General features: G+C 39.8%; 1 pseudogene; it reads left to right on the top strand.

Annotated features, from left to right (window-relative positions):
- The first annotated feature begins 7,638 nt into the window (after window positions 1-7,638).
- On the top strand, window positions 7,639-10,169 carry LOC116080485 (annotated as a pseudogene).
- The last annotated feature ends 1,145 nt before the right edge of the window (window positions 10,170-11,314 follow it).

Here is an 11,314-nt window from a genome sequence, read left to right as displayed (position 1 = left end):
CATGTGCCCTTTCACTGAAGCATGAATAATCTGAGCCATTTTAAAAAGTCACACAGTCACACAGACACTCCTCTTATTTTATTATTCTTACCATTACTATGATATAAAATGAAGTTACTGCAGTTTCTTATTCAGGCTTCTGTTTTTCTTTTAAACCGAAGTCCTAAGTATACATTGTTTAAGAGTCAAATGACTTTCCAAGTCTAGTTACAGAAGCAGAAGTTTCCCCAGAGCTCCACTTCCTCTTCAGTCTGGGCAATTACTATGAGCCCTTCAGGTGATTTCCTGTGATATTTGCCTCCATGTTTCTAAGGACCAGCCCCACTCTAGTTTGGTTTTCCTGACTTAGTTGTGCATTGGCTCATCAGTAAGAGGATGAGAGCTTTGTTCTTTTTCATCACTTTGCTCATGTCCTTATTCATCTTTTCCTCCATTATCACATGTCTCAGATGAGAGTACCACTTAGTCATGCTTTGTTATGACCGCTTGGCTATTCACTGTTGTATAAAATACAGTGCTTTCCTTCCTACCTTGTAATTTGGCTAGACTTAACGGTTATACTTTTGACTTGAATGTGTGTATTTTCTGGTTTTCTACAGATACACTTATCTTTCAAAACCTAACCTGGAACTCTTCTATATTTTTCTAAGTCTGTTGTCAGTTGTATGTTTAGATGTTTCTTGCCATTCATCAGTTTTCTCATCATGAAGAAAGGTTCTGGTATTGTTCTCATCTGCAACAAATTAGATAGATAGCTGTGGTAGCTACATAGTGCCTATATGGGATTTGTCATTATTTTCTTTTGTTTGTTTGTTTTTTTCCGCTTTTTCGAGACAGGGTTTCTCTGTAGCCCTGGCTGTCCTGGTACTCACTCTGTAGACCAGGCTGGCCTTGAACTCAGAAATCTGCCTGCCTCTGCCTCCCAAGAGCTGGAATTAAAGGCGTGGACCACCACCACCCTGCTGTCATTATTTTCTTGGTGAGCTCTTCTAGGTTGCCCCCAAACTCACCAGGTAGCTTGAGCTGGTCTCCAATTTGTAATCATCCTACCTTTGCATTGAGTGCTATAATTGTTGGAATGTGTTGCGGTAAATCTCCAACCTAAATAAGCCCGTGCAAGGAAAACACAACTCAATATTAATACAAGTTGAGCACCTAGATTGGGCAGATCTACCACTACACTACTGTATTCCCCAGCTAGGAGATCCCTTAACTTCTGCTTTCTCTAGGCCACATGCTTCTGTTTCATTTTCTTTCTACCTCCTTCTCTTCAGTCTTCCTCTCTCTCCTTCTTCTTCTCCTTCTTGACCTCTCTCTCTCCTTCTTTCCCCAAAACTTTTTTACTCCACCTCTCTTCTATTGCCCAATCTCCAGCTCTAGCCTTTATTTTACAAGATAAAATGGGGAGAAGGTTCACAGGAAGTTACCTGAGTGGTTCACTCCTCATCTCAGGCAGTCCCTCCTGAGGAAGCAGAATTAGCATCAAAATACAAACTATAACATGACAATCCACAAGAAGAATGAGTCACTACAACTGGCTTTCCTCCTTTGTTTCTATTATTGGCTCTGTAGTGAGTCTTATTTTAGCTCCTCCTTTCTCCTTGCTTTGAAGAGTGTTCTCTTGTCATTTCATAGCTGTAGTATATCTCTTTATCTCTGAGTTCACTGACATTTATTTTCTTCTACTTGTTCCTGAAAGAGTTCATGTTCTCTGACTTGTTCTTCCTAATTGATTACTTACATGTTGGTACCCACCATTCATACTAGATAGTCTCTCATGTGTCCAGTAATCCCCATATGTGAGAAGGAGGTTAGAATGGATTGGAAAATCTGTTTGGATGATTGGAGATTATCCTTTGAATGCTGTACCCACATGGTGATTTTACTTGATCTTTTCCTTAGAGGGCTCTTGATATTTTCTTATAGATGGCCAATTTATCCAGGAAATAATATTTTGTATTTCATCTGTCTGAAGTGTGAGCCAAATTAAAAGATCTGTTACAAAATAAACACAGATCCTATATTTTCACTATTATCTGTAACAGATGCTTCAAGTCTGAAGATTCTCTATTCCCAACAATTCTTTTTAAACATTTATTCTTCGAAAATTTTATACTGTGTATAATGTATGTTAGTCATATCCACCTCTTGCTTCTTACTTTCCCAACACACCCCTAATTTCTTGATGCTTCTTTCCCTTCTCTTTCTTCTTCCTTCCTTCCTTCCTTCCTTCCTTCCTTCCTTCCTTCTTCCTTCCTTCCTTCCTTCCTTCCTTCCTTCCTTCCTTCCTTCCTTTCCTTCTCTCTCTCCCTCTTTCTTTCTTTCTTTCTTTCTTTCTTTCTTTCTTTCTTTCTTTCTTTCTTTCTTTTCCATTCAGTTAGTGCTGTTCCCATGCCCATGGGTGTGGAATTTTCAGCTGAGACATGGACAACCTACCATGGCTATTCCCTAAAGAAAGGTGACTTTCTTTTCCCCAGAAACCATCAACTGTCAATAGCTCTTGGCTAGGGGTGAACTCTGAGAAGCATCTCCTCTCTTCATGCTAGAGTTTGATCTTGATCTTATGTGGTTAAACATAGATGCTATGAGATCATTTGGGCAAAAGCTATGTCTGGTCCAGAGGAAAACATTTTGATGCACTCCTCCACATCCTCTAGTCCTTATGTTCTTCCTGCTTCCTCTTGTGAGATGTGTTCTAATCCTCAGGGAGTGAGATAGATGTCGTAAGGCTGAGTACTCACAGTGAGGTGCTCCCAGCACTTTGAATAATGAATCTCTGTGTTAACTACTACCCACTGCAATAGAAAGCTTGTCTGACTCAGGTTGAGAGCAGCAAAAATCTAGAGACATAAACACAGATCTTTAGAGTTCAGGCACTTTGACAACATTTATGAAAACATTGATAGGTTCTCCCTTTGAGCCTGACTTTCCGATCCATTGATTTTAAGTGTGCTTGCAGTTCTGGGCATTGATTCTCTCCTGTGGAGCAGGTATCAAATCTAATAAAAAGAGCAATTGCTTATCTCCAAACAGTTTTGCCACTAGTGCACTGGAGGGCACATCCCATGAAAGCTAACCAACAGGATGAGTTTCCTGGTCAGTTAAAGTTTAATTTCTGTGTCCTGACACCAATGTGTGTTGTATGTCATGTCTTCAGAAATAGGGTCTTAATTACAAGCAGGAGTAATGTTAATAGTCTGTCCTGTTTTGGGCACCTCTTGGACCTCACTTATTAGTAGCTGATAGGTAGGAAATCCACACCTAGCACAGAGATTTTAATTTAATGACTCAGGTCTTGTGGGAGCAGCACTGCCCATCCATGTGTGGCACTTCTCCTCAAACTCTTTTATAACTAGCTATACCTTAATTAATTTAATTAATTTAATTAATCCAATGGAGTTTCATAAGGTTTCTTCATACACTATCAATTTTGTTTAGCTACCCCTTCCGCATCATTCCTACCTTTGCTTAACTTTTGATCAAGTCTCCATATGGAGTCACACAACTGAATTTAGTTATTTGGTAACTTGGTAACAGGAAAAGATTTCCAGTTGCACAATAACCAAAGATTAAATGTATTATGAATTCAATGTGTGATGAATTCAATTCTTTCTGGAAGCTCCTGCCTATATTGCACACATGACATCATTGCTGTTGTGAACAACATATCTACTTAGTACACACAATGTTGATGAATACTGCCAGACATATTTCAGCTCAGACTATTACGTGCTGTGAGCTGCAGTGTTTCTACTGGACACACAAAATTCTTTCTGGAAATGTAATACCTCCATTATGGCAAACTAAAGCTAATATTTTCTATTATTAGCCTTCAACATTTGAAAACTAAGATGTCTGGTTTTTGAAAAATTAATCTTAGAGTTGCTGACTTGAATTTCATAGAAAATCATTAAATAAAATTTGGCTTGGGATCAGAACAGGATTCTTAACAACAGAAATGGCCTTAACTACTTTCTGTCATTTTGGACTAACATGAAGCAGCAGTCTTGGCACTGATAATTTTAAAAATCAAAATATTGATCAACTCTGAGAAATACTGAAGATGTTTTAATCCTGTAATATTAAATAGTCAGCCAAGATTTAGTTCATTATGCAAAAATACGATCATATATCTTATTAGTATGCAGGTTTGCTTCCATAAGGCCATTTTCATGTAAGGCTATAATGTACTTTTAACATATTCCCTTCCCTTCATAACTCACTACCTTACCCTGTCTCCCCTGCCATTGTTCTTTTCCCCCTCCCTTTCCCCTCTCCCCTTCTCTCCTCTCCCATTACTTTCCTCCCTGCCCAGGACATTTTTGTTTCTATTTTTATATCATCTCATTGTAAGTTAAATGGGAAATGTGAGACACAGACTCATGGGTTGGAGCACTTGGCCCCCAGGTACTGTTTGTGAAGGGATTATAGCCTTTAGGACAGTGCTTCTCAACCTTCCTAATGTTGACCCTAATATACTTCTCCATAAAATTATTTTCATTGCTACCTCATTACTCTGATTTTGCTACTGTTATGAATTGCAATGTAAATATCTGATATGCACAATGTCTTGTATGTGACCCCAAAAGGGGTCACAGTGAGAACTAATCCTTTAGGAGGTAGAGCTTTGCAGGAGAAAGTAGTTTGCTAGGTGTGGGCCTTGAGGCTTTGCAGCCTAGCTTCACGTTCTCTTTACCTTTTACTTCTTGAGTATAGATACAATGTGACCAGCCAGCTTCCTTCTCTGGCTGCTGCCTGGTATTCCTTGTGAGATCAACTGTGTCCTTCTAGAACTGTGAGCCAAAATAAATTTTTCCTGCCTTAAGTCACCTTTGCCAGGCGCTTGTTTATTTGTTTTGTTTTCCACAATGTTTTTGTTTTTTGTTTTGTTTTGTTTTGTTTTCCTTAATTACAGATGTGTAATTAAAACACATCTGTACACATATCAGTTTTAATAACTGTGAGAAAATAAGACAAATTAAAACAATGAGATTGACCTAATTTGCCTAACACTACCAGTAATTTGTATAGCTATATATTTTACCTATATATTTGGGATCATATAAAATTTCTTAATTAAAATAGGGTCATAAATAAAGTTTAAAAGGCATTGCTCTATTTTTCTCTTTTTAGAGACCTAGACCTCTATTTGAAGGAAGGATGAGTTGGGTAATCTTTTTCACAAACATGCCCTCAGCCAGTTTTCTTAATTTTTCGAAGCATGAGCTTGGGGTGATTTTGTGTTATGAATTAATTTGCTCTCCTTATCAAGGAATCTAAATGGTTTACTTTATAACAAGGTATGTCCAAAATATTCATTACATTTTATTTTTATCTTTAAAGATTTATTCATTCTTATTTATATTTATGAGTATTTTGCTTGCATATGTCTGTGTGTCATGCTTGCAGTACCCACAGAGGCCAGAACAGGGAGTCAATCTCTTAGAATTGGAGTTCAGATGGTTGGAGCAGTAGTGTGGTTGTTGGGAATCAAATCTATGTCCTCCGGAAGAACTCCTATTGTTCTTTTTTTTTAAAAAAATAGATATTTTCTTTATTTACATGTCATATGATTTTTCTTTTTCCAGTTTCCCCTCCCAGGAGCAAACAAACAAAAACAACAAGAAGAAACCCCTATTGGCTCCCTTCCTCATGCTTGCCACCCCACCCTCTTCCACTTATTGACCCTGGCATTTCTCTACACTGGGGCACAGAACCTTCACAGGACCAAGGACCTCTCCTTCCATTGATGATTGATTTTGCAGTCTTCTACTATACACATGCTGCCCGAACAATCAGTTCTACCATGTATACTCCTTGGTTGGTGGTTGAGTCCCTGGGAGCTCTGAGGGTGCTAGTTAGTTCATATTGTTGTTCTTCCTAAGGGTCTGCAAACCCTTCAGCTCCATTGGTCCTTTCTCTAACTCCTTCATTGGGGACACTGTACAATGTATGGCTGTGAGCCTCTACATCTGTATTTGAGCCATCTCTCTAGTCCTTTTCTTCTTCTCCTCCTCCTCCTCCTCCTCCTCCCCTTCCTCCTCCTCCTCCTCCTCCTCTTCCTTCTCGTCCTCGTCCTCCTCCTCCTCCTCCTCCTTCTCTTCCTCCTCCTTCTTCTTCTTATTTTCGAGATAGGGTTTCTCTGTGTAGTTCTGGCTGTCCTGGAACTCACTCTGTAGACCAGGCTGGCCTTGAACTCAGAAATCTGCCTGCCTCTGCCTCCCAGATGCTAGGATTAAAGGCGTGCACCACCACTGCCCGGCTCCCCTTTTATTATTTTTTAAATAGATGGCAGCAGTAATTTTTAAAAATGACATAGGGCTGGGGGCAGAGTTCAGTGTATAATGCACGCTACCATAGGTGATACCCGAGCAACTTCCTTTTCTCTGATGATATTAGCATAAGGTGTTAAGTGCTTCGCACTCTTTAGCAAGAATCAGAAATCTTCGTAAATTCAACTTGGCATGGAACACCTCTTGTTCTCAATACAACAGTTTACTGTGTAATAAAGCATTCATCTTCTCCCTGCATTCTGGGGTCTTTTTGATGGATCTACCTTTCTCTGGATTGATGTTACATCATACTGTGCACATATCCCAGAAAGTATGGATTCTTGGTGCTACCATGTTGTTTTCTATGACTTTTTTTCTTTGTATGTCTTTAATTTGGACTGTTCTCAGAGCCTGGGTGCCCATCCCCAACTATTTCTGATGATCACAATTATAATTCACCATCACTGTTAACTTCCAATGCTACCTTGTTTATTCAATCTTTATTTTGGTATCCATTTATTCATTTACTAATTAATGTTTTGTATATATACATTAATGTATATATATATATATATTTGTGTGTGTGTATATTCTACAGTTTGTCAGATAATGTTAGATTAAGAGTATATAAAAGTAAGTAAAACAGACACTGTCCTTGCCAACATAGTTCTGATAATTCAGGGTAGAAGTGGGAGTTAGATAATAAATAAATATCTACACAATAGATACAAGTTGTGAGTTGTGGTGAAGGTTTATAAAGGGAGTTGATTGTGTGTGACAAAGCAAGGAATTCTTTCCTGTCTAAGAGATAGTTCTGATAATATATGAAGGCAGGGTGGAGCTGCGACATTTTAGCAAAGAAAATCACAATGGGAAAATCAGGAAGTATAGAGAGCAAGTGATAATTTAAAAACATTAAAGACCAGAGCAAGAAGAGAATAGGATGGGGTAGTGTTAGGATGGAGAGTCAAGACAGATCAAGTCAGACATGATCACCTAATTTAAGGAATTCAGGGCATCATAAAACTAATGAAATCCCTGGAGTGCTCGGTGTAGGAGAATCTATAAGTAGACTTGTGATTTTACAAGCTTACTCCACCTACAGCGAACAGGACACCTTGGAGGTGGCCAGAATAATAACATAGGTAGGTCTAAAAAGTTATTGCAATCCACATATATAGTGCATGATGATGGGTTGAACTTCCAGGTAGGAAAGGTGACAGACAGGATGACTGAGAGAATCTTAAACTTAAAATGAGCAGTGCTTGGGGAGTTGGGAAGGTTACTGCAGATTGGCTTGTTAGGCCTCAACAGATCTTGGTGGTATTCCCTAACAATTCTGTTCCATGTTAGGATATTTAGGATAATGCAAGGTAAAGTGTGCTGTTGTGTATGTATGTGCTACTCTGATTCTTCTCAGAGTGGGGAAAAGGGAGTATGCCTCAATCACCTCTATTTGCAATTTCTCTTCTTCAACAGCCCAGCCCAGTAGAAAAAGGAGTGCTTGATTCAGATTGGGTAGATCAGATTGTGACTGCAAGTTAAGATCTTTTCAATGTGGTTTAGAATTTTTAAAATCTCCTTCTTTGCATCTAACTTGTCATTTTTAAAGTTGTATGAAGATATGGAAGATATGGAAAATGTAAAAATTATTTGGGAGAGCAAAGGATCTAGTGAGGAATCTGTTATTAGGATTATGTGTCATTTTTTCCCCTTACTAGAAAGTTCACCAGTTTCTATTATTTCATACAAGGAGAACTATTTGAGTTAACATAGGACCCAATGGATGGCAAGAGCCATTGGTGTTGCTGCACGCATGGATGGCTGTGGTCTGTGTCCAGCTCTCCCCTGTGGGGTAGCCTATCCCCATGCTCCCCATATGTGTTATATGTTTATGAGACAATCTTTCTTATTTAGCACATTGGTCAGTATTTGTCTTCATGAAAAATTAATCCATCTCAGAGTGTAAGAAATTGCTTAATAAATGTCAAGGTTGCCTGTTATCTAACACATGGATTCATTAAAAAGGCCCCTCTTAACTTCATTAGAACAAATGCCATAGGACATTTTGGGAGGTGAACACAGAGCTTATCTTTCTTTTTTTTTTTTTTTAGATTTTTTTTTGTTTGTTTAAAGATTTATTTATTATTATATTTAAGTACACTGTAGCTGTCTTCAGACACACCAGAAGAGGGCATCAGATATTATTATTATTATTATTTTTTTTGATATTTTCTTTATTTACATGTAACTTTCTCCATTCCCGGTTTCCCCTCCAAAAAACAAACAAACAAACAAAAACAAATCCCTGTTGCCTCCCACTTCCCCATGCCTGTCACCCCGCACTCTCCCACTTTTTGGCCCTGGCATTCCCCTACACTGGGGCACAGAACCTTCACAAGGCCGAGGCCCTCTCCTCCTATTGCTGATCGAACCTGCAGTCCTCTACCATACACATGCTGCCAGAACAATCAGATCCCTCCATGTGCAGTCCTTGGTTGGTGGTTGAGACCCTGGGAGCTCTGAGGGTACTACTTAATTCATATTGTTGTTAGTCCTAAGGGGCTGCAAACCCCTCAGCTCCATTGGTCCTTTCTCTTAACTCCTTCACTGGGGACCCTGTATTCAGTTCGATGGATGGCTGTGAGCCTCTACATCTGTGTTAGTCAGGTACTGTCAGAACCTCTCGGGGTTAAAACATGAGACTGAGGCATGGTGTACTTTCAGTCCTCCATCATTATTCAACTCCCTTTGTTACAAGCAGGTAGGTAGAGAAAAACCCCTCTCCCAGTCTGTCAGCAACTCATGGCCCAATCCGCATCTTCACCTTCAGTCTCTGGAGGTGGGACTTATATAACAGAAACTTGGAGAGAGGCGTGGCTATTAGCAGGAGGTTGGACAGAGGCGTGGTTATTTGCCGGAGCTTAGAGAAAGATGTGTCTATTTGTGGCAAGGTGAGGTCTGAAAGAACCAGCTCTTAGCTGCAGGAGGGTCACAGAACAAGATTATGGTTATTGAGGTTGGTGCTGATGACACAATTATGCCATCAGTATTTTAATGAAGGATTTGGCAGACGAGCTTTCCCTTGTTGATATCATGGAAGGCAAGGTGAAGGGTGAGATGATGGATCTCCAGCCTTTTCCTCAGAACACCAAAAATTATCTCCATTAAAGAGTATAGTGTTACTGCAAAGCCCAAGCTGGTCATTATCACAGTGGGGACCCATCAGCAAGAGGGAGAGAGATTGCTCAATTTGGTCCCATGAAAAGTGAACATCTTCAAGTCCTTCATTCTCAATGTTGTGAAGTACAGTCCACACTGCAAGCTGCTTATTGTCTCAAATCCAGTGGATCTCTTGACCTATGTGGGTTAGAAAACAAGTGGCTTTCCCAAAAGCCCAGTTATTGGAAATGATTACAATCTGGAGTCAGCTTGGTTCTGTTACCTGATGGGAGAAAGGCTGGGAGTTCACCCACTGAGCTGTCATGGGTGGGTCCTGGGAGAGCATGATGTGTGCATCTGCAGTGGTGTGCATGTTGCCAGTGTCTAGTTGAAGACTCTGAACCAAGAACTTGGCACTGATGCAGACAAGGGTCAGTGGAAAGAGGACTCACAAGCAGGTTCTTGACAGTGCTTATGGGGTGATCAAACTGAAAGTTATACATTCTGGGCTGTTAGCATCCCTCTGACAGATGTGGCCAAGAACATAATGAAGAACTTTAGGTTACATCTCATTTCCACCATGATTTAGGGTGATCTATTCTTCTGTGTCCCTTGTATCCTGGGCCAAAATGAAATCTCAGATGTTGTTAAGGGACTCTGACTCCTGAAGAAGAGGCCCACCTGAAGAAGAGTGCAGATATCCTCTGAAGGATCCAGAAGGAGCTGCAGTTCTAAAGTCTTCACTGTCCAGGCTGCAGCTTGGTTTCTATGGAGACCACACAGTGTCTCCTCATTTGAGCTGTGGTTAGTAAAGTTGTGTTAAGGTGGTCTGAGGACAATCTCAGTTCCCATAGCTCTACCCTGCTGCTAAGTGATACTTGTGTAATGGTAAAGTGGTTAATGTGACAGTCGCACTGTCTCCAAGACATACTGTCAACTATGTGCAGGCTTCAATCTCCCTGTGAGCCTGCTTCACTGTTGTGCTGTGCCCACTCACCAAACATGCCTAGGCCAATGAGTTCCCAGTTGTCATAACCTGGCTCCAGTGTGTAAGTCCATTATGCATAGATTGCATACAAATGTTATACAGGATATCATAATATATATGTGTATGTCTGTAGTGTATATTGCAATACTATGTGAAAAGTAAGATCTGCATATGGATGATGCAATCAACCACCTACATGTCATGCCAATGAAAACATCAAATAAACCTTGAACAGTGAATAAAAAGATGTGGACTGAGAACAATCAACTGTCTTTGGAAAACCAGATGCAATTGCTGATTTTGGCAAGAGCCATTTCTTAAGAATGATGGGGAAAGAGCTGTTCCAAGTGGAGAGAGGAGGGATGAGAAAGGAGGAGGAAGAGGAGGATGAGGATAAGGAGGAGGAGGAGGAAAAGGAGGAAGAAGAGATTATGGCAAATATATAGTGTTTTTTCAAAAAGTAAAGGGACAGAGAAACAATATGAATAAGGATGAACAAGGGATATTATTATTATTATTATTATTATTATTATTTTTAGCTGCCTCCATTTTTCCTCTTCCCTTTCTCTTCCTTCTCCTTCTTTGCCTTCTCTTCTTTTCTATTTTCTGTTTTTGAGAAAAGTTCTAGCTATATAACTGACTTTCCTGGAACTTGTTATGTAGACCAGTCTGGCCTCAGACTCTAGATCATTCCTCTACGTCTGCCTCCTGTGTGCTGGGAATACAAGTGCATACTACCATACTTGACCTTAAACCTCTCTTCTTCATAAGCTGGCTTTCCTAACATTTGTCATGGAGATGGAAAACTGACTTACTTAGCTATCAAAAGGAGTAGAGAAGAAATATTATTGACATGGGACAGATTTGACAATCCTAGAATAGAAACCACTTT

The sequence above is a fragment of the Mastomys coucha genome, unplaced genomic scaffold (genome assembly GCF_008632895.1).
Source record: "Mastomys coucha isolate ucsf_1 unplaced genomic scaffold, UCSF_Mcou_1 pScaffold6, whole genome shotgun sequence".
Lineage (NCBI taxonomy): Eukaryota > Metazoa > Chordata > Mammalia > Rodentia > Muridae > Mastomys > Mastomys coucha.
The sequence above is the reverse complement of the archived record's forward strand: the minus strand, read 5'-3'. Positions and strand labels throughout refer to the sequence as shown.